Here is a 21,466-nt window from a genome sequence, read left to right as displayed (position 1 = left end):
TTATAATTTTTTCCCTTTATATTTTTGTTGCTGGAAAACTAGAATGGAAACATTTGCAAATCCCCAAAGAATCCTATATAATCCAGGCTTGGCTTTCTTAATTGGTCCCTTGGAAGCCAGCTCAGCTTTTCTTCAACTTAAATCTCAGAAAAAGAAATCTTTTCAGTTGGTATTGCAGTCTTACTGTAGACTGGAGGGCAGTCCACTTTTCAAAAAGAAATAGGTATCATTAATTTCCAACAGATTTATAAGTACAGATAACATCACATTCTTAAGCTCATTTCATCTCCTTTATAAATTTCTAAGCAAGCAGCCTTGCTTGGATACTCTCCAGCATCTTTTAAAATAGGTCATTTGTGGTATTTCATAGTCGAAATGCTTACTCTTGTCTCTTCTATGTAATATGCCTGGAGTTACTTTTAATCTTAGATACTAGAATAGCGTTGTTTCCAATTAAACAATACCCAGAAGAATAGGCACATAGTGACAGTGGTCATTGATTCTTCATGATTGTGTGTGTATTCCGTCTTTCTCTCTTTTATGTTTATTTTACACTATTGTTTCTTTTTTTAATATTTATTTATTTGTTTGTTTATTTGGCTGTGTCGGGTCTTAGTTGCGGCACACAGGATCTTCGTTGAGGCATGCGGGATCTTTCATTGCGATGCATGGGCTCTTCGTTATGGCGCGTGGGCTTCTCTCTAGTTGTGGTGTGCGGGTTTTCTCTTTAGTTGTGGCACTCAGGCTCCAGAGTATGTGGGCTCTGTAGTTTTGCGGCACACAGGCTCTCTAGTTGAGACCCGCAAGCTCAGTAGTTGTGGCACACGGGCTTAGTTGCCCCACGGCATGTGGGATCTTAGTTCCCCGACCAGGGATCGAACCTGCGCCCCCTGCATTGGAAGATGGATTCTTTTACCACTGGACCACCAGGGAAGTCCCCATTGTTTTTTTAAGAGAGGGATTTTTTTTTAACTATTCACTTGTGGAATATGGATGTTCCAGAAATTGTGGAGTATTAGTGTTCCATATGTTTGATACTGTAAAAATTAAATAATGATAGTGTTTTTGATTCATTTTTACAAATTGAGTAGAGATGAAATATTTTTCAAATTTGTTTTTCAATTTTAAGCTCTTAAACTTTTGTTGCTTAACATAAAACATTTAGAAATAGTCACACTTCTTCCTACTTTTTCTTTTTTGAGCTATGTTTTTTGATTTTTATATATTTCTGTTATGTGAATTTAAAATAAATTAATGTATCATTTGGTGCTAAATAAAATAACATCTTTAGGTTCATTGTCAGCACTTAATATCATTGCTTCTGTCTCTTTAATCTACAATAACAAAAATTTTAAGCGATTGACTTTGTAAATAGGAAACAAAAGATAAAGCAGAAAATTCACTATTCAATGCTGTCAATGTTAGTAGTCCTGTAAACAAAAGTGATGGAGATAAATTACCTTGTAATTCAGGAGACTTATTAAATTTGCCTGCTGTCCAAGAGATAAGCTAGTGAACAGAAATGACAACTATTTCTCACATAGGACTGGTTATCGTTTTTAGAAATCAAGTTATCAAGTTAGCCATAGAATAGCAATGGCATGTAATTATACCATTATAGAAAATATTGTCAGTTCTTGAATTATAAATAGTGTAAATGTAGGATTGACTGAAAGTACTGGAAATAAAACCAGAATGTTGTAATCAGTAGGGCAGTAAGCAGTCAATATGGCAAATGATATAAAATCTGTTGTGTTTTCAATGAAAATGTAATGCTTTTTTTATGAGTCCCTAGATGTAGCTGAAATTTCTCCTATTTTTAATTTATTTGTGATGGAAATTTACTGGTGTAAATTAGTGTCTACCTATGCCATTCATGGGGAAATTTTAATTATCTTGAATAATTTTATAATGTGAATGTTTCTGAGAGAAAGACGTGTGCCAAAAGAGAAAAAAACAAATTGCTTTTTTGGCACTTGGATTAGTAAAGAGTGTTATAATCCAAAGCAGAAAATTTTATAAGGATGCTAGGTACTGTCAGCATTTGGTGGTAAGGAAGGATTTGCAAACTTAATAACATCATCAATTGATATTAATTTAGTAAACATATCATATCTAAGCTCTTAAAGCTGTATATTGTTTTACAGTTCGTGAACATAGAGAAAGTTGACAATATGCAACAGCCATTTTTCAGTCATTGTTCAAATAACAGCTATTTTTGAGAAGTAAACAATGCTTAATCAAATGCCAGGTGTTCCTGTCCTCAAAATTTTATATATTTGACACATGTATGTTTAAGAGAACGAGTTAAATTTGAGCTTTAATGTTTATGGCAGTGCTGTGTTTCTGATCTCACAAGAATTATAGCTATAAAATTTGAATTTTAATGCCAAAACTATAGAAAGGGAATGAATTCGCTGTTTTCCCACCCTGAACAACTTCTCAGTTCAAGATGGGTGATTCAAAGAAGGATAATAGAAAACTTATTATTTGTGAACTTACTTTGGATATTTTCTTAGGAAATGAAAACAAGTCAGAATTTAATAGCACAGGCCTTGATTTAAATAGGAAATGAATATACAAATATAATGAACTCTAGTATGATAGGGATTTCAAGTTCTAAGCATAAGTACAGTAGGTAACATCCCAGACTACTGTCTGCAGTCTTGCCCTTTGCCTATTTGTCTGAAATTTGAGTCTTCAAAATTATCTCCCTGTAAAAACAGGAATAAATTGAATGCAGATTGACTTAAACATGTATCTACTTGTCAGCAGTCATACCTGACTTTTTGCCTAGACTGTCAGTTTCACTCTTCCTGTTATATCCAGTAAGTTTATTAAAATTTTTTTCAGTTTTGTTTTCCTTAATTTGGCTCTACAAGCTGTTTCTTATGCCTCTGGAATTTGGTGCCCTATAGTCAGAACTTAAAATTGGCAGTTTGTCCTCCAAATCCTTAACAAGACAGCTTAGTAAAATACATTGAATTTTCCTAAAAGTCAATTTTTTTTTTTTTTCTTTTTTGCGGTACGCGGGCCTTTCACTGTTGTGGCCTCTCCCGTTGCGGAGCACAGGCTCCGGACACGCAGGCCCAGTGGCCATGGCTCACGGGCCTAGCCGCTCCGCGGCATGTGGGATCCTCCCGGACCGGGGCACGAACCCGTGTCCCCTGCATCGGCAGGCGGACTCTCAACAACTGCGCCACCAGGGAAGCCCAAAAGTCAATTTTTAAACTGATCTGTATTCATTTTATTTTAGCCCTCAGAATATTAAAATTAGAACCATAATAAATAGACTTTTTCCTTAGTGTTATAAATTGTATTTATGTCATTAATAACTCATAGAAAATAAAATTCTTGTAAAAGAGCAGGTTTCAGTTTAGCATACAACTTAATTTTTGGCCCTAGATTTATCTTCTAAAAATAGTTTTTGTATCTTTTCTCTAAGCTAAACATACCCAAGTCCTTCCACTGGTTCTCACAATATGAATTCTAGACCATTAGTATCCTGGGTATTTCACTTTGGATCTGCTACATTTTGTCAGTATTCCTTTTAAAATATTGTATATAGAACTGAACCCAGTATACTCAATGTGTTTTGAGGTACAAAACACAGTATGTCTCTTATGAATAAGATACTTCTATTAATGCATCCTGATTCCACTTTCTCTTTGTCATCAGTACTGTTGGTTTATATTGAATCACAGTCCGCCAAAACCCTAAGTTTGTCTGAGGTGTGTTTCAAATCCTATAAATTTAGATTCAGCAGGTATTTGTTGAATACTTGTTCACTACTATATGTGCTCATAAAAGTTTAAGATTGTGCTGTCTTAACTGCAGTTTCGTGAAGTAGATGTTAATAGGCCCATTTTACAAAGAGGAAACTGAGGCTCTGTGTACTGAAGTAATTTATCCAAGATCTTGATTCCTAAGGGACAGAGCCAGGATTTCATCTTGGGTCTTCTGCCTTCAAATTCACTGCTCTATGTAATTGCTGCCTCAATAAATTATTTCTACTATTCATTTCATTGATAAAGTTAAAAATGCAGAAATTGACCAGTGAATTCCACTGCAGTCAGGATGATTTAAGAGCTTAGGAGACATGTCTAGAACTTCTTATTTTCTGATTTTTTTAATAGCTTTTTTTTTTGGTTTTGCATCTAGTCATCAGGGCTCTTTCCATATCTACTTGTTGAAGGTGGCTCTTGTTTTAGCCAGCAAACTTGGAAGGAGAGATTAAAGGATGTAGGCACTATGAGGTTTCCAGTGGACTGAGATGTAGGAGTGGAGAAATGGCATGGTCCATACCATTGGAAGCATTGCCACATAGTCCAGTTTGAAAGGAGGATAGGTATGAAATAATGAAACCAGTTATCTGCTCAGCACAGTACTAAATCCTGGGAATAATAGTCTGTATTCAAAACTTACTGTGAATGGACAGTTCAGTATTAGTAACCTTCAGAAAGGTTGAAGTAAGAATCCACCAGAGAAGATAGACTTAAATTGTCCTTAAAAGTAGGCATAAGTGGAAAAGGCGTTAGTGAATATTTTAGCCTCCAGCAGTAGGTTTAGTGAAGATTCAAAGATGGGGTAGGAATATACAGCTTAGGGGAGGAAGGAACTGAAAAACAATTTATTATAAGCATCTCAGTTCTTGCGGGAGCCTTGAAAAATCACTCAATGGGAGAGGATAGTCACACTCAAATGATGAGTAATTGTGTTTGTTCCACTTGCTACTCACCTGGTGGCCACAGTAGCATCAGGCTTGATCAGTCTTTTGTCCACTCACAAATAGTTCATGTACTTCTCTAACTTATAGGGACCCTTTTCCCTTAAATATATAGCCACCATACTTTGAACACACTAACAAAATTAATAATAATCCCTTACTGTAATAATATCTAGTTCCTGTTAAAATTTCTGATTATTTCAAAAAGGTCCACATAAGGCATTTAAAAGATATCTTTTAACTTGAATTGTAGAGTGTTTTCATTGGAGAGAAATAGAAAATACTGGTTAGGTCCTGATTATATAGACCTTGATACTAGGCAGAGAAGTACACACTCCACTTGGGAAACCACAGATATATTCTTGAATATATGAGTTTCAGGAAGTTTATTAATTGACTAAAGATGGGAAGTCAAGCTGAAATGCAATTTTAGTTATCAGGTACTTAGACGTGATTTTAAGGTATGACATTAAGAATGGCAAAGAAATTGATGAATTGCGATCTCAAAGAAAGGGTCAGTTGGTTTTACTGACCAACTGAATACAAGGAATGATTGACACAGCATAAAAATTGTAAAGAGAGAATAGCAATGAGTAAGTATCCATAATTTGAATGCAAAAGAAGAATGTGTCTAAGAAAAAAAGTTAAGATAAACAGCATATTTATTTATGTTCTCATTAAACTTTTTATATTGCATTTCTTTGCTGACATTATGGTATATTTATAATTTATTCATATCTAGGGAGTAAAGTCATCAAAAATTTAAAACTCAATATAAATGTTTAGCTTGTAAGTAGTTTAACTTTGTATATAAGGAAACTATTGTTAGGAAATCTAATAAAATGATAACATATCTAATAATAAAATGATAACATATATATAACTCTATATATTGTACCATATATATATATATATATGTATATATATATGTTGTGTAAATACATATATATATCTCCTGACTTTTCTGGAGTAAATTATATAGATTGAAATCCACTTCACACAGTTTTTAAGTAATCATTCATTAATTTCTTCATCAGAAAAAAATCAAGGGAATGTAGCAACAATACAAATTTATATTCACTTAAACTGAAAAACTAGGTTTTTTTGGATTATAAAACAGGCTTTCTGGATTATATCTGAATATTATTTCAAGCCTGTTCTCAACACTGAATTTTAAATGTATCTTGTTAATAAAATCCTTGTTTTTAAGCATTTGTATCCAAAAATCAGAAGTAAAAGAAAAGCAAGTTTTAATCTGTCTTCTGTGAATTTTATTTTCTCCAGGTATAATATCTATATATCATACCACTTGTGTAGTATTCCACTGTCCTGAGCAAGGATAGTCACTCTGTGGCCCAGGGGCTATATATAGCCAGCTCCTTAGAGGTTTATGTGCATAATTTGAAGCATACTTGAAGAAAGTAATTACTATTATAAATTGTGTTAATACCAGATTAAAAGTAAAATTAAGTATTTGAAAAATCTAAAGTAATTTAGTAACACATAAAGGATATGTGTAAACAACAAAGTAGCATAAATATTTTCATATCATGTGACAATGGAAACTGTTTATAGATTAAAGAAATTTTGAGTTTAAAATAACCCCTTCCTGAAGGCATAATATAAAACCTATTTTGGCACCCCAAAGTAGAAGATTATTATAAATGGAAAGGAAAAATCAAAGCTTACCAGCTCGAGAGATTATTGTTGCTGTTGAACACAGGTAAAGAGAGATGTACCTTCCCTATTTCTGGAATTGCTCCACTGGAATCTTTCACTTTATTATACATTTAAATAAAGAATTTCCATATTTTTCTGGCATGTGGAAATAAATGTTTTCTAATATTTTAAATTTATCAGGTTTCATATCGAAAGCTATGATTTTTGTCTCAGTTAAAAATAGAAATAAAAATAGGAAAAAAATTTTCTCTGAGCGTTTATTAAAACATCAGTGATAAAATTGCAATATTATCACAAAGTAATAATCTGTAAGGGATGAAATTAAGATGAGAGAAATTATAACATGTTTGCTGATAGGAATGATCCAATAGAGAGAAAAATTAAAGATGTAGGGGAGAGTGTTACAGGAATATCCTTAAGTAAGCAAGAGAGGATAAAATCTAGTATAAAAGGGAAGGGATTGGTCTTATGAACAGTGATTGTTCATCCATAATTCAAAGAAAGAGTTATATGGGGACAGATACATGTATGTAGATAGGTGTGGTGGAAACTGGCAGAAATTCTCTTCTCATAGCTTCTGGTTTTTGAGTGAAAGTGAAGATGAAAGGGAGATATTGGAAGTTTGAAGAGAGAAGAGACACCTGTCTGATGTTTTTCTAGAAGAATGAATGATTGGGCCAAGATTGCCAGACAGCTGTGAACCGATTTTAGGTATAAAAGATTTATAAAGTAAAATTATTTCTGTTCACAGATGACATGATCTTACATGTAGAAAAACCTTGATTACACACACACACACACACACACACACACACAAAACCCTGTTGTAACTAATAAGCAAAATCAGCATTGAAAAATCAGTTGGAGGGGCTTCCCTGGTGGCGCAGTGGTTGAGAGTCCGCCTGCCGGTGCAGGGGACACGGGTTCGTGCCCTGGTCCGGGAAGATCCCACATGCCGCGGAGCGGCTGGGCCCGTGAGCCATGGCCGCTGAGCCTGCGCGTCCGGAGCCTGTGCTCTGCAACGGGAGGGACCACAACAGTGAGAGGCCCGCGTACCTCAAAAACAACAAAACGAAACAAAACAAAAAATCAGTTGGATTTCTGTGCATTAACAGTGAATAACCCAAAAAGGAAATTAAGAAAACAGTTCCATTTACAATAGCATCAAAAAGAATAAAATGCCTAGGAATAATATTAACCACAATGGTGAAAGACTTTTGTATACTGCCAACTATATAACATTGCTAAAAGAAATAAAGAAGACACAAGTAAATGGAAAGACATCCCATGTTCATATATTGGGAGTATTAAGATGAAATACTACCCAAAGTGGTCTACAGATTCAGTGCCATCTGTATCAAAATCTCAATGACATTCTTTGCAGAAAGAGAAAAATTACATCCTAAAATTCATATGGAATCTCAAGGGACACCAGATAGCCAAAACAATCTTGAAGAAGAAGAACAATGTTGAAGCTCTCACAATTCCTGATTTCAAAACTTAATATAAACCTGTAGTAATCAAGCAGTATGGTACTGCCATAAAGACAGACATATAGACCAATTGGAATAAACTGGAGGCCCAAGAAAATAAATGAGGTGCCCCAGGCCCCTTGCATATATATGTTCAAATGATTTTCAACAAATGTGCCAAGACAATTAAATGCGAAAAGGGCAGTCTTTTCAACAAATGGTCTTGGCAAAACTGGATATCCAAAAGAAAAGTTGGACACTTACCTCACACCATATACAAAAATTAAAATGGATCAAAGACCTAAATGTTAGAACTAAAACAATAAAACTCTTAGAAGAAAACATAGGGGGAAAGCTTCATGACATTGGACTTGGCAATGATTTCTTGGATATGACACCAAAAGCACAGGCCTATGCAAAAGATAAATTGGACTTTATCAAAATTTAAAACTTCTGTGCATCAAAGGACGCTAATAGAGTGAAAAGGCAACCTAGAAAATATTTGCAAGTCATGTATCCGATAAGGGATTAATATCCAGAATATATCAAGAACTCCTGTAACAAAAAAAAAGAAAACCTAAGTTAAAAAGTGAGCAAAAGACTTGAATAGACATTTCTCCAGAGAAGATATACGCATGGCCAATAAATACAAGAAAAGATGCTCAATGTCACTAATCATTAGGAAAATGAATATCAAAACCACAGCGAGATAGTACTTCACTCACATTAAGATGGCCATTATCAAAAAAAGAGATATGTCTTGACAAGGATGTAGAAAAATTGGAAGTTTTGTACACTGCTGATGGAGGTGTAAAATTGTACAACCACTGGAAAACAGTATGGCAGGTCCTCAAAAAATTAGAATTACTGTATGATCCAGTGATGCCTAATGGGGTATATACCCAAAAGAATTGAAATCAGGACTCACATAGATAGTTATAAAAATGTTCATAGCAGCAGTTATCATAATAACCAAAAGATCAAACAAAACAAATGTCTATAGATTAGTGGACAAATAAAATGTAGTAATATACACAATTGAATGACTACCCAGCCATAAGAAGGAAGTCTGATATATGGAACAACGTGGTTGAACCTCGAAAAAGTTAGGCTAAGTTAAAAAAGTCAGACACAAAATGACAAATACTGTATGATTCCATTTACATGAAGTACCTAGAATAGGCAAACTCAAAAGTAGAATTGTGGTTTCCAGGGGCTGAGGTGATTGGGGGAGTGGGCAGTTAGTATTTAGTGGGTACAATTTCAGTTGATATAGATGAAAAGGTTCTGGAAATGGGTGGTGGCGATGGTTGCACAACAAAGTAAATGGACTTAATACCACAGAACTATGCACTTTAAAATGGTAGAATTTATATTACGTATATTTAACCACAATTTTTAAAAATAAAACAATAATAAGTGAAGACATTCACTGTGAAGGTTTTTTTAAAGATTTATAAAACTATTTGTATTTTGCAGTATTCACACTTATTTCTTTCAAGTTTGGCACACTTGGCTTAGTTTAAAATTTATAGATTTAGGGGAACTCCCTGGCAGTCCAGTGGTTAGGACTGCACTTTCACTGCCGAATATGTATATAGAGAGATACATATAGATTTTGCAAAAAAAAAAGATACGAATTGAAATAACCCATTTGATTTTAGAATAATCATTTAATGTATATGTCTGCTTTGCATGGGCAAAGAAAAATACGCAGTCTTGAACAATTATTTGCTTTATGTTTTTGTGTCTTATAATTTAAATGATTTTAGATTCTTTCTTGAGAAGGGATTATGTCTGTTCGGTACACCAGTATACCGACACACATAACAACTGGGACGGTACCTGGAACATAGTAGATGTTCAATAAAATATTTTTAAATGAAAAATGTGCATATATAAATTATGTATATTTGAAAATCTGTTCACAGTTTTGTCTGTTCGAGCAGGGAGGTTAGCCTAAAAGGACAGTTCCTTAATATAATTGATAAATACAGATATGTGTTTCTCAAGTCATTACAAACATTTATTTTGGTTACATACTAAAAACTGTGCCGAAACTTGAGACAATAATAGAGTAAGATATGAAACTGGTTGCTCAAATAGAAAATTAGCTGCATGGGAATTTCCTGGCAGTCCAGTGGTTAGGACTTCACACTCTCACTGCCGAAGGGCCGGGTTCAACCCCTCGTTGGGGAACTAAGGTCCCACAAGCCTAGCGGCAGGCCAAAAAAAAGAAAAGATTAGCTACATATACTTTTAATGGGAAAATATTCACAAAAAATTAATGTGGGATATAGGACAGTTATGCTTTTTATAAACAATTAGATATTAGAAGGGAGGGGCAAATTTCAGTGCACATCCCCTTATTCTGTAATAGAAGTAGTGTAGCTTTAGCATAGCCATTTTAGTGGTAAGAAAACTGCGATAAAAGAGGTTGTCGAAGCTTGAGCTACAGTGGTGGTAGTTTTCTGGTATCTTCTAGAGAGAGAAGAAATTTCATTCCAACATCTGAGTATGTGGAAACTGTTTAGGAGTAAAATTCCTTACCTGGTGAAGAGTGGGGACAGGAAGAGACTAGGAAGATCAAGAGCCACAGGGTTCCTGTTTTATTTCTCATCTCTGGGTACAAAATTAACTCATTTTTCCAAGGTTCATATTTTAGAATTACTTCCTATATAAAGTGATATCCAAGTCTAACAATAACTATTCTAATAGATAAATGTTGAGGGTAAAATAATATTTGGATTTTTTTAACAAATTAAGAGAAAATTGGTTTGTTTTAGGCCTTCTGTATATTTTTACTGTATTTAGTATTAAAATATTTCACATGACTTCTGATTTTTTTCCTTTAAAAGTATATTTGCGTTTTGCTAGCTTAAGTTTATTGAAACTTAGCTCTTGTATGTCATTTCTTATTTTTCCCTTGACATGAAGTCTTACCTACTTGATGAAGATGTCATTTGAATGGTGTACTGCAAGGAATTAAATGCTGTTTGTAAATTATGCTTTTACCAAGGTAAAGACCAAATTTTATGAATTCACTGTTTATAAAAGGAAAAAATAACTTCATATATTTAATACATTCAAAAGTTTGATTAAATATTTAATTGTATTTACTTATTAAGTTGACACAGAAAAAAATGCTTTTATTTTTCTCATATTATACAACTTTGTGTTCCTAACCTATAGCAAGGTGCTTCGCACATAATAGGCTTTTCCTTAAATTTTCAATGTAGGAATAAGTTTTATTATGTTACTCAAAAGCTTCCAAGAAATAACTAATTATGCATACTATGTTAATGTTAGAATCTTTAAACATGGGTTTTTTAATGTATTTACCCTCTCTTTTCCTGAAAGAAATTTTTTTTTGTATCTTTAGGTGCTAATGTGTGTTTAAAAAAACAAAACCTTGGAGTAAAGTAGCAGCACATAATGGTTTGTGGATTTTGAAAAGGTGCAGGCCATATTGTGCTGCCTCAAAAATACAAGGATCTGATCTTCTGAAGAAAATATATTTCTTTTTATTCATAGCTCTTATGATAGCAATGTCAGCAGTGCCTTAGCAGCACGTAAATATTGGCGTTAAACTTCTAAAATTATCTCCAGTATTAACTGTGCTGCTGAAGTAAGGTTGGCCATACTCTACAGTCATATTTTAATGTATATTACCAATGTATTTTCAGCTTTATTGATAATTAATTTTCAGTATTAGTGATAATCTTGTTATTTTTAGTATGATTCAATAAAAATAAGTTAGTACTAACTTTTAGATGTTTTTATTAAAATAGTATAATTGCAATTTAATGGTTGTGTTGAATGCCATCAAGTTTATTGAAAGAGCTCATACAGCATCAAATAAATTTATTTTAATGCATATTTGTATTCAGTCTAAATATTCCATTTTTACTTCAGGTAGAACGGAAATATTAGTTTTCCCTTTATTTCTCTAGTAAAATGAAATTACATTAAGACATTTGCTTATCTCACAGATAAATGTACATTATAAAATACACATTTTGAACAGAACTTAGAGGATAATTTTTAGTAATATTTCTAAATATTCTCTTATAAGGGAAAGGGGAAAGTATCAAAACATGTGAATTAAATTCCTGAAATCCTGTGTCTCAAAAATAGACTTAATCATAACTTTAAAAGTAGGAAAGACCTTGTAAATGACAAGTATATTTGTTGGTTAGTTCAGGAAACAGAAACTCAAATTAAGTAATCTGCTACACATGCAGATTAGGATCTTTAACCTTACGTCTTCTGACTTTATCCTATCATATTGGTTTTTTATTGTTTTTATTTAAAAATTTTTTTTAATCCTTAGCCACAGATTTTCGTTAGAAAGTAAAGTCGAAAATAGGAAGGCCTTGTTTGCTTTTTTTTATATCTAATATTTAACTTTAGCATAAGACCAAAAATTATTATGATAGTCACTAATTTTATAGATGCAAACAGTCAAAATTTTTTACTTTAATTGAAGTTTGAAGGAAAATGTTTTCTTTACCTTCTATTCCTTATTTGTTGGTGTTTAATTAAGTCATTAAACTAAAAATTGATGTTTAGGATAAGAGTGTGGTTGTGTAGTGTACTATACTCCTGGTCTTATTTCCTACAAGGAATATCTCCTTTCAGTTGTAACCAAGCAGGAAATCTATAAAATACAAGCAGTGCTTAACAAATCATTTCAATTATAATTGTCTATATTGGAAACCCTAAAAGTATTTCAGATGTAATTTAAGGAGTTGTATTTGAGCATCTTCTGTTTAAATTCTTATTTCAAGGTAAAGAAAATACATAAGACAAAGCTCTCATTTTTAAGAACAATCTCACTTTTTTCCAGCAAAATTTTTTTCCCAAAATAAAGAAGTAGTATACCATATTGGCGAGAATCAAATGCCAGCTTTCACATGGAAATATTGCCTTGGGGCTTTTAAAAGTCATTCATCAAGCTTTTAGCCTGTTCCCTTTATTTTATCTCAGCCATTTCATGAAAGACCGTAACAAATATATGGTAATTTTTGGTTCCACTGAGAATATTTCAGGAACTAATACATAGATACTTAGAAATATTTATTGAATGAATTACAAAGTTTGTCCAGTATTTTCCGGAAGAACCCAGGAATTAGATTTCTATTTTTTCTTTTGTTTTCCTTAATGTATTTGAAGTCAGATTTTAGAAAATTATATTTAGTCTAATTTGCCTTCTAAATGCATTTTATATGTACTAAATAAATCTTTATATCTAGGTGCTCAAGATGTGAAAAAGGATCATTTGGGGCTAAATAAAAACTTTATTTAATTCAATCCTGAGAATAGATTAAAGAAAAATTGAAATATTGGGAGAGTAAGAAAGTATAGAAAAACTGTTGCATTGAAATTCATTATAACAGTATGCAACTTCTTTCCAGTCTCTTATTAGAGAAGGTGAAATAGCCTGTCAGTACCTAATGAAACACTCATTTAGGTAACTCAACAGGACTTAAAGTTTTATTTTTAAGAGTTAATATATTTCCATCTTTGTGTAATTTTGAAACACAAAGAGCAAATAGTAAAATAAAAGTTATACCCTTTCATGTTAGTCTTAATATGGCCATTTATTTTTTTGCAAAGAAGAAATAACTATATATGGGTGTATATTAAGCTTTCATTTTTTCCACCTTCTTTGGAAAAAAATCCTAATCTTTTTCATTCAGGTTTAAGTTGATGCCAAATAATTCCAATATTGAGCATCTTAAATCTGTTACTTGGAGTATGGATTGAGTTTGGAGCTAACTCAGAGGACTACAGGCAAGTATTCAGGAGGTAGTCAGAGGGATAATCGTAATAGTTGAACAATTCAGCTTGCATACTATATTCAACTTCAAGTCTCTTAAGATCACATATATGTGAAAGTAGAATTGACAGTTTGATCATAGACTAAATGCCATATTTAACAGTAAAGATTTTCTTCAATCAATTATGTAACCTTTTAATTGTTATAGAATTAGAGGTGTTTTTAAGCCACCAGGTATCATTACTGATATATGTTCAGGTTAGCCATAACTGGATTAGCAAGATTATACTTTAATAAACTATAATTTCTAAGTTAATGTATTTATTTATTTAGAAGTTGACATTCTAAATCAATTTTTTTTTCCTTTTGCAGGTGGATATTACTATCCCTTATTCATGGAAAAAGTTATATTCTAAGTGTTGTTTCTCATTGAGTATTAGCAAAAAGGAGAAAAATTAATGTCCTAAACTTTTGAGATAGATTTGGCTCTAGTAAGTATTTAGATCTGTTATTAATAGGGTTGGCCAAAAAGTTCGTTCGGTTTTTTCCCATAAGATGGCTCTAGTAGTGAGCGCTTAGTTGTCTTTAACTTCATTCGAAACAGTTTTGTTAGGTTGTATTGTGACAGCTGTCATATCAGAGTGCATTTAAAAAAAAACATCAAAATTGGTGAATTTTTGTGTAGCCATTTTAGTATTGAAGATGGAAGAAAAAAGCAATATTTTCGGCATATTATTGCTTTATTATTTCCAGAAAGGTAAAAACACAACTGAAACGCAAAAAAAGATTCGTGCATTGTGTGGAGAAATTGCTGTGACTGATCGAACCTGTCAAAAGTGGTTTGCGAAGTTTTGTGCTGGAGATTTCTTGCTGGATGATGCTCCACGGTTGGGTAGACCAATTGAAGTTGTTAGGGATCAAATCAAGACATTAATTGAGAACAACCAACGTTATACCACGTGGAAGATAGCTGACATACTCAAAATTTCCAAATCAAGCTTTGAAAATCATTTGCAGCAGCTTGGTTATGTTAATCGCTTTGATGTTTGGGTTCCACATAAGTTAAGCGAAAAAAACCTTCCTGACCTTATTTCCGCGTGTGATTCTCTACTTAAACGTAACGAAAACATTCCGTTTTTAAAACAAATTGTGACGGGCAATGAAAAGTGGATACTGTACAATAATGTGCAACAGAAGACATCGTGGGGCAAGTGAAATGAACCACCACCAACCACCCCAAAGTCCGGTCTTCATCCAAAGAAGGTGACGTTGTGTATTTGGTGGAATTGGAAGGGAGTCCCCTCTTATGAGCTCCTTCCAGAAAACCAATTAATTCCAAGAAGTACTGCTCCCAGTTAGACCTACTGAAATCAGCACTCGATGAAAAGCATCCAGAATTACTCAACAGAAAACACATAATCTGGGACTTTCCTGGCTGTCCAGTGGTTAAGACTCCGTGCACCGCAGGGGGTGCAGGTCCGATTCCTGGTCAGGGAACTAAGATCCCACATGCCACGCAACGCGGCCAAAAATAAATGAATAAATTTAAGAAGCAAAAAGAAAGAAAACGTATAATCTTCCATCAGGATACCGCAAGACTGCATGTTTCTTTGATAACTAGGCAAAAAGTGTTACAGCTTGGCTAGGAAGTTCTGATTCATCCACCATATTCACCAGACATTGCACCTTCGGGTTTCCATTTACTTCAGTCTTCACAAAATTCTCTTAATGGAAAAAATTTAAATTCCCTGCAAGACTATAAAAGGCACCTAGAATAGTTCTTTGCTCAAAAAGATAAAAAAATTTTGGGAAGGAGGAATTACGAAGTTGCCTGAAAAATGACAGAAGGTAGTAGAACAAAAGGGCAAATACGTTGTTCAATAAAATTCTTGGTGAAAATGAAAAATGTGTCTTTTATTTTTACTTAAAACCCTAAGGAATTTTTTGGCCAACCCAATACTTACATGTCTGGGAGAAGAAGTAAGAGACCATCACAGTACATTTCCAGCTAAAATTTTTTATTTTCTTACCTCTTATCAAGGGATTTCCTAAAATTTCTGTTTTATTACTAATAGCTTGAGCCCCTTTAATGGAGAATTAATTTCTCCAGCAGAATTTAAGAGTTTATGTTCTTACCTTGTTTATTTATAAAATAGATCTCACAGATTTCTGATTTTTTTTTTTTTAGGCTATTTGCAATGAAGAAAATGTTGGCAAAATAAATAAGTTTAAACTATGTTAAAATTACTGTGCAAGGTAACAAGTTAGTTGCTGGGTTTTTGTTTTTATTATACTGAAATTAAATTCAACATTTATCATTTCTCTTTGGGTCTATTTCTTGATTTTTAATCCATGGGATTCATGCAAAAACTTCATGAACAATACATTTAGATTAGCGTATGTATGAGTACAGGTCTCCCTTAATTCTGTGGAACTTTGAATAATCTGATACTTATCATATTCTTGTGATTGAACTTTTGTGTTTTGAAAAAATGTAAACTGCCTAGAGAATCTTGTTATTGTTTCTATTTATCTTATGCTATAGGGTTAGATTTTGTTTGAGAAATTATGCTGAGAAAAATTTTTAAGCCACCTTTACACTAAATGTCAATTTGATTAACTTGTTATTAAAGTTATTCTGTATATCTTCATTTTATAATTTAAGCACTTAGCATGGATTAATATCTTTAGGAAGTAGTAGAAACTTTAAAATCACTCCAGAGTTTGCTTATTTCCACATCTCATTATTTTAAAATCTTTGGGAATGCTTGTATTTATGAAAGTAACATTTTTCAGGGACATAAATTCTAACAGAACCACTAAAAGTTTTTTTCTGTTTGGACTTTAATGCATATGATACTAAACTATAGGATAAATTTTTTAAGTTTTCATGTGATCAGTTAAAAATACCACTTTAGCATGAAGCAACAAAGTAGAATGTTGTCCCATAGTTAGAAGTAAAGAAAGTTTAAGTACGTCATTTCTTAAGAGAATTTGTACATTTTAACATAGTCTATGCAGATTTTTATGTTAATTTGTTTTTCCATAAATGTCTTTTCTGGCTTATGTTTAACAAGGAGCATTAAAAATAGATTTGAAGCATTTATATAGAGAGGACTACAAATTTATTTATTCTACTATATTGGCACTGAGGATCAGCACTGAACAAAACAGGTAAATTCCAGCCCTCATGAGCTTACAATTTTGGGAGTGAGGCATGGGTAATAGAATAGACAAACTGATAAGTACTAATATGTGGTATGTCAGATGGTGATAAGTTCTATGAAGAAAAAAAGCAAGGGAAGTGGGAGGGATGGGTTAAACGTGTTTGGAAGGCAGGCAGATGTGTTTTTAAATAGTGTGGTCCAAAAATGCCTCACAAAAATGACATTTGAACAAAGATATAAAAAACGGAGCAAACCATTAGGTTTCTGGGAGAAGAGCCTTTCAAGCAGGTGAAATAACAACTACAGAGACCTTGAGGCTAAAATATTTTTGGTGTGTACCAAAAAGAGCAGCAAAAAGGTCTCGATGGCTATGATCAAATATACAAGAAGGAGAATCATAGCCCAAAAAGTTTATAGGAGCCAGATCTTAGGGCTGTTTAAGTTCTTAGCTTAATGTACAGATTTAATTTTCCTTACTTTAAGAGAAACTTGACAGTTGTATGTGCATCAGCCTATGTGACCTTTGTAGATAGAATATTTTTTTGGATCTCACTCAAGGTTAGAACCTCCATCTGAGACCATTTAGAACATAAACAAAATGTTTAAATGGTTAATAGGTGTATGTGTGATGATCAGGTTTTTATGAATTGTGACTTGATTGGTCTGAAATTGTTTTTTACTTGCTCAGTTTAGGTAGTCAAAGCTAATAGCTCCAAGAGACACTCTGAACTTGTTCGCATTTGTCATTTACTCAAACAAATCACAGTTGTCTTCAACTCCTCCATTCTAGGAATTGCTGCCATTTTTCTCACTTATTCCTATTAGCATTTTAGCTGAAGAGTTCTTTGCCTGTAATTGTTTCATCATGCTTTTGCTAATTAAATAAAATTCAGACTTCTTAACTTAGACCTCATGATCTTGCCCCAGCCTTAAGTTTGTCCATTTTTCTTCAAGCAAACTAGTCCTGCTCCGTCTGTTTTTCTATCTCTGTGCCCTTATTTATGCCATTTCACCACCCCAGTTCTCCCCCGACTAATTCCTGTACATTTTTAAAAAGCAGGTCAAACCTCTTGTGTGTGCTGAGTGTTTCCTGACTTTAACAGTCTGGCATTATCCCTCCTTCCCATGTTATGAATGGTTTATACCTGTAGCTCTTAACCTTTTTCTCTCACTTAACAGAGAAGTACATTCATTATCATTAATCATTAATTGTATCTCATTTATTCATGCATATTAACCTTTTATAAATGTATTGGCAATGTGAAGAAAAAATTTAAATTTAAGAACAAAAAGCAAGTGGACTAAGATATCCAGAACTTCAAAACACCAGCCTAAATATTAGGTCCCAAAGTTCAAATATTAATTTTATGCTGACAAGTGATATAGTTGATTTTTTCCTCAGTTATATTAAAATATATATCACATACAGTAGAGTGTGGACCAGTCATAATATATTTCTAGGATTTTAGCACGTTAAAAGAATTAACAAATTAAAAAAATTCTTTGTGAGTAGGACCCAGGCATCATGATTTTAAAGCTTTATAGTTGATCTGTATCTGGCCAAAGTTGAGTGACCTAGAGCATCATAGCACATAAAAAGGCATTTAATAAAGAGCTGAATGATTGAGAAAAAAAAAATTTTTTTTAAAGAATACTGGATTCTCTATTTCAATTTTCTAATACTGTAAAAGCTATTAATATTCTCATTTAAAAAGTAATCCATGTGTTTATTATAGTGTTTATAATATCAAAAGATTGAAAGTTTTTAAACTGTCCAATAATAAAAAACTGATTAAATAACATGCTGAGTGGAATACGATGCAGCTGTTTAAAATAATGTAATCAGTATTTTAATGAGCTAGAAACTTCATGATTAAGTGAAAAAAGGTTACCAAATAGCGTGAACAGACTCATTAAAAGAATACATATGCTAAAATGTTATTACTGGTTCACTATGGATGTGAGATAAATCTTACTTATTCTTATGGTAAATAAGCATGTATGATTTTTGTGAGTGGGGGAGGGAGGTTGTTTTTTGAAAAGGAGAGAGAGCTCCTTGAAAAATAAAAAGTTACTTGCAGCAGCCTTACCACCACTTAATCACCTCCTTTAGAAATCTGTAAATGGAAACCCTAAGTTCCTATGGGTTCAGGAAATTTAGAAGTGATAATGAAGAATTAACTATCATGGGAAGGACTGAACAGGTAATTTCAAAAATCAGATAACTTTAAAATCAGCTTCAGGGGAGCAATCTACTCTGTGTTCTTAAAGGAATGGTGAAAAGGAATTCAAGAATCACTTCTTGAATTCTCTGTTGAGAGGTTTTGCTGTCTTTTCCCCGGTCTTCCAGCCCCCAAAACCTCAAAAGGTAAGTATAAGAAAAGGAGTAGGTATCTATTTTAATTTTGAAACTATATTAATAAGCTATAAAGAAAAACAAATCTGGTTTATTTTATAGTTATAGATATTTAATAGCACAGTGAAACTGACTTTCAGATCTTAAAAGAATTTTTGTTTAAAATGAAGTTTGTTTTAATTTTTCCCAGCATAAAAATAATGTATAGGCATAGAAACCTCGAAAAAGGCAAAAAATTCTATTTAAAAATTACATTTTTACCATCCAATGGCAACTATTATTAGCAGTATATTGTTTCCTTCTAGTTGTGTAGTTGGATTAACAAATTTATTTCTTAATTCATGACTATGCCAGAAACTGGAAAGAACATCACCCTCTGGAAAAGAGATATGAGATATGCTCCTGGCTCAAAAGGTTTTTCTTTACATTTATCTACAATACAGTTGATCCCCAAACAACATGGGTTTGACCTGTGAGAGTCCACTTAATTTTTTTTAATAAATACGTACTACAATACTACACCATCTGAGGATGAGGAACCGCGGGTACAGAGGCAAACTCTAAAGTTACACGTGGATTTTCAGCTGCAAGGTGGGTCAGTTCCCCTAACTCCCTTGTTCAGGGGTCAACTGTATACCCAAAAAATACCACTAATTTTATCATTTGTTCCATAATGTTTTACTGTAAAAATGCATACATTTTAAAATTTCTTTTTTCTCAAAATATTTTAGTAAATTTGAGTACATGAGAAGATGCATCTTGTTTACCCTCTGGCTTCCTCTTTCACACCTGCATGTCATCCCCAAGCGTACCTTTGCATAGTTTGAGAGCCTTTCTGAGGCAAGGGATGTCATTGAAGGGTTTTCATTGGGAGAGAAAGAAAAATAATTACTGAAAATGTATTGCTCAAGATTTGCTGAAGGAAATCTAGGACCATTAGAGAAATGCTGCTTTTGTACCCCAATAATCACATCAAATTTATCAAAAAGCTGAGCTGGTGTTCTAAAATTGTGGAATTCACATTTGATATTCAAAAAACATTTACTAATTACAGACATTTCAGTTCAAACACATGGCTATGGTTATCAAAATGTAAACACGACACATATATAAATTCATAGTGTATGACCTGTCTGTTACAGTGACCCATTTAGAATGTAAAAATAGTATGTCTCAACCAATTTCTCACATTTCAATATTTTATAATTTAACTAAACCTCTTTAACAGTAGTTTTAGACAGGCAGGTTTAGAATCTGACAACTTGGCTAATCAAATAAACATTTGGGAGTCTAAAAATCTGACTCAGAGGGGTGTTTGTCACCAGAACTCACCTATGGTACAGATGTCAAGTTAGACCCTCTGTTATGCCACTTTTGTCACCATTTTAGTGGGCATTGCATCCTTTGAAAAAATAGGGAAAGCACCCAAAAGTAAAGCCTCAGGTCCATAATAGTTAAGCTATCAGACCAGTTTTTTGAATATAACTCTTTAGATGTATTTACCCCTAAAACCCAAGGAATTTGGATCTTTAAAAATTGATTACTTACTCTTTCTAAAAAGTTCCTTATAGTTATATTCTTCAGGAAAAAATTTGTGATTTTACAATATTTCTATATTCATTAAATTCCTTTTTTTAAAAAGAATTCTGGATGGTTTTTTGGGTAGTCAAATTGGATAATTTAGTTTGGAATTTAGGTAAAGATTCAACAAATTTCAAAACTAGCATGAAAATTCTTCATTTATTTAGGATAAACTATTGCTATATGCTAATAAACACGTGTTCTCCCAAATCATTGTTGATTGAAAGTCTTGGTTTGTATGGTTCATGTCAGGACACATGCAGACTATGGATGTGAACCAGTTTCAGAGGGCATTCAGAGAACTGAAAAAATATGAGATGTCAAATGTCCTCAGGGGTGGGTGGAGGTATTAAGAAGCTTGCTTGAAAAAGAACAATATTGAGACTTTTATTCTGTATTGCAAAATATAGAAGGGCAAAACTGGGGAGTTTGAGTTTCAGGGATGCAAATATAAACTCTTAAGCAAGGGATTTCTACTGACTATGGATGTGTGTGTGCATTATGGAAATGGACTGCTTTACCAAGGACCTCAGAGCGATGACCTGGGGGCGGAGGAGGGAATAAGATTTAAAGACATCATTTGAGATGATGAAAATCAATACATCAGCTTGAACAAATTCTTGCCTTTAAAATAAGCGCACTTGTGCTAACAAGTTTTGACTAAAGGAAACTACAGGGATATTTCTAGATTTTTTGTTTTAG

General features: G+C 33.0%; 1 long non-coding RNA gene across 3 annotated transcripts in view; it reads left to right on the top strand.

Annotated features, from left to right (window-relative positions):
• The window catches only part of LOC137210911 (uncharacterized), a 146,941-nt gene that overhangs the window by 53,792 nt on the left and 71,683 nt on the right, over positions 1-21,466 (top strand). For 2 of the 3 annotated variants that reach the window (XR_010936788.1, XR_010936787.1), the window contains exons 4-7: positions 10,816-10,897; positions 13,581-13,674; positions 14,033-16,834; positions 19,538-19,774. This is a non-coding gene — a long non-coding RNA (uncharacterized lncRNA). The remainder of the gene's footprint in view (positions 1-10,815; positions 10,898-13,580; positions 13,675-14,032; positions 16,835-19,537; positions 19,775-21,466) is intronic. The other variant, XR_010936789.1, reaches the window with a different exon arrangement.

Source organism: Pseudorca crassidens, chromosome 18, assembly GCF_039906515.1.
Source record: "Pseudorca crassidens isolate mPseCra1 chromosome 18, mPseCra1.hap1, whole genome shotgun sequence".
In the NCBI taxonomy this organism is placed as follows: Eukaryota; Metazoa; Chordata; class Mammalia; order Artiodactyla; family Delphinidae; genus Pseudorca; species Pseudorca crassidens.
The sequence above is the reverse complement of the archived record's forward strand: the minus strand, read 5'-3'. Positions and strand labels throughout refer to the sequence as shown.